Source organism: Myotis brandtii, unplaced genomic scaffold, assembly GCF_000412655.1.
Source record: "Myotis brandtii unplaced genomic scaffold, ASM41265v1 scaffold627, whole genome shotgun sequence".
Classification (NCBI taxonomy): domain Eukaryota; kingdom Metazoa; phylum Chordata; class Mammalia; order Chiroptera; family Vespertilionidae; genus Myotis; species Myotis brandtii.
In genome coordinates this window covers 2,529,181-2,532,140 of record NW_005370397.1, presented here as the reverse complement: position 1 = coordinate 2,532,140, position 2,960 = coordinate 2,529,181, and positions in this window count along the sequence as shown.

Sequence of the window (2,960 nt, the reverse complement as noted above, 5' to 3'; positions counted from 1 at the left end):
TCACTTCCATGGGGGGGGACGGGGGGGGGACGGGTCAGGGGAGCAGGCCAGCCAGGGCCGACAACAGAACTCCTGGGCTAGACCATCAGCTTGTCACCACCTTCGGGAAGAACCATTTCCCGCCGCAGGAACTGGGAAGTCGGGCCCGCGGGAAAGGGGGTCACCTCTCCTGGAGGCTTTCCTTCCTCAAAGCCTCACACTTGGGCTGGTACCGTCAGTGTCACAGTGCCAGGCGCTCCCAGCTTCACAGAGCGTGGTGACCGTGACCGGCAGCGGCAGCGTGCACAAACACTGGCATTTATTGGGCCCTGGCACACTCAACTGCGTCTGGGTGGAAACCAGCACCCCCACTGATCCCAGGGGAGGTGGTGCCCACGAAGGCAGGTCTGACACCACGGTTCTTCCCCCTACGATGCTGGGTAGGAAGAGTTACTTAAAAATACACAACTGTCTGACTAAAGTAAGGAAGCCCTCAAGCATCTGCTGCTGCATACTAACATAAAGCCGAATGTCACGCAGATGAAATAAAAACATTAAGAGCTTTAAAAGTAAATACCATAGAGAACTTTTAGGATGGAGTGTGGGGACAGCGGAAATGCTGTGAAGAGCAGTGGCAAGGTCTCCCAACGAGCCCTCGCCTACTATGTGAGTGGCCTCTTTCCAGATTTAATAGATTAAAATGGAAGGTTAGGGCTGGGCAGTGAGTGGCCTCTTTCCAGACTTAATAGATTAAAATGGAAGGTGGAGGCGGGCACATCAAGGACTTCTCAGCATCACGCAGTCTGGTTTACAGCAACGTCAGCTGATTCCTCGGCCCAGAACTCACCCCGTCCGATGCAGGGAAACGGCACTTTCTGGGGTTCCCATAAGGCCCCTCCCACAGCTAAGGAGGATCCATTCGGCTCCGGCCAGTGTCTTGGTGGTTAAGAGTATCGGCCTGCGCACTGGAGGGGCGCAGGTTCGATCCCCAGCCCCAGCTGGTGTGTGTGGGAGGCAATCAACTGATGTCTCTCTCACATTGATGTTTCTCTCTCCCTCCCTCCCTTCCATTCGCTCTAAAAAAAAATCGATGGGAAAAATATCCTCGGGTGAGGACTGATTAACAAAAAACCACCACCAATGATCCCTGTGGGTGAGGACTTGATCAACGCCTGTCCTGCCCACACTGGGCTGGGAGCGCCCTGAGAGGCACCATGCCCGCTTGCTGGCATCTGGCAAAGGGTCACCGTGGGCCCTCACGGTGTTTGTGGGATGCCCTGAGTCTGGAGGGAAGGAGAGAGGAAGGAGGGAGGTCCCTGCTGTGGAAGAGAGTCCCCCCAAACCAGACAACAAATGGCACCCCAGAGTAGACATGTGTTCTGGCTCTCAAACTTTCACCAAGAAAGACAGGTCCTCAGGCATCCGGCCACCTCGTACGCCCCCGTGGCCTCACCTGCAGTGGCCTCCGCCGGCCCCTCCAGCCGTGGCACCTTGCCTACCCCTCCTCTGCGATGTCCACGTAGGGGAGGACCGTACGCAGTGGCTTTGCCCCACGCTGGAACGCGTGCCTGCACCCCATCTTCTAGGCTCGGCCAGGGCCTCATCCTGCCCTTTAACCTCGGTCTGGGTGCTGTGGCCCCTGCGTGGGTGACTGGCCCCCATCTCCCTCAAGAGGAAGAATCTTTGACCAAAGGAAAGCCTCACCCACACCTTAGGACTGAGAATGACAGGAAGTGAGCTGAACCAAGGTCACGGATGGTGGCTATCACTCGGCAGCCGCATGGCTCTCGCAAGTGGCAGAATCTTTGTGTACGGAGCACCGATCCCAAACCAGGGTCCTCGCCCGGCCACTCCACTGCCGGCCCACTCCAGAGAGCAATGGGTGGAGTGGACCCTAACCCTCCAAGACAGATAAATGGCTCACCACAGCCTCCTCCCAGCCCAGCCCCTCCAGGCTGCCTCCAGGCACACCAGCTGAAGTAGCAGGTATCTGATACTCCCAGAACATCCTCCCATACAAATGCAAAAGAAGGCTTTTAAGTACAAGAGCCAGAAGAATGGCTTCTTTCTTCCTGCCCCCACCCCCCCCACCAGTCAGCCTAGAGGACCAACTTGACATTTGGAATTAAAACTCCACTCCCTCATTACAATCAGGGACGACCACACTTACTTTTAATGACAAAGACTCCTTCACAATCAAGTTCACCCAAGGAGCCATCCTCCAGGCAGAGCGGCCCCGCCTCACAGGGCTTGCCCAGCACACCAGCTCACTGAGGTCTCCGGTCTGCACTCAACCAGGCGGTCCTCTCTCGCTGCCTGGTGAAGCCTAGCGTCCCTTCTCAGAATAACATTTAAAAATGCAGCCCTGGCTGGTTTGGCTCAGTGGACAGAGCGGCAGCCTGTGGACCGAAGGGTCCCGGGTTCGATTCTAATCAAGGGCACATGCCTGGGTCGTGGGCTTGACCCCCAGTGTGGGGCGTGCAGGAGGCAGCCAATCAATGATTCTCTCATCATTGATGTTTCTATCTCCCCCCCTCTCTCTGAAATCAATAAAAATATATTTAAAATAATAATAAAAATAAAATAAAAATGCAGCACAGAAGACAGATTCACACATTGGACCCAAAGTATCCAAATAGTTACCAAGACACTGGAAAAGCTTACTGGACCACGGTAACCCTTGAGCCCCCACGGCAGGAGGAGCGTAAATTCTCAGAGAAATCCCCACAGATGTAAAGTGATGTGAAAATATCTAATCACCAACGGTGACAAAAGCCACAGGCGCTGCTAGCACGCCTTCCTGGCTGTGCTCCTATCGGGAGGAAGTGACGACTCCATCTAGAGCAGTGGTTCTCAACCTTGGCTGCACATTAGAATCACCTGGGAATCTTTTTAAAATCCTGATTTCTGGGCCGCATCCTCCGGAAATTCTGTTTCTTTGTTACTAATGTTGTGGCCCCACCCCGTAACAAAGAAACAGA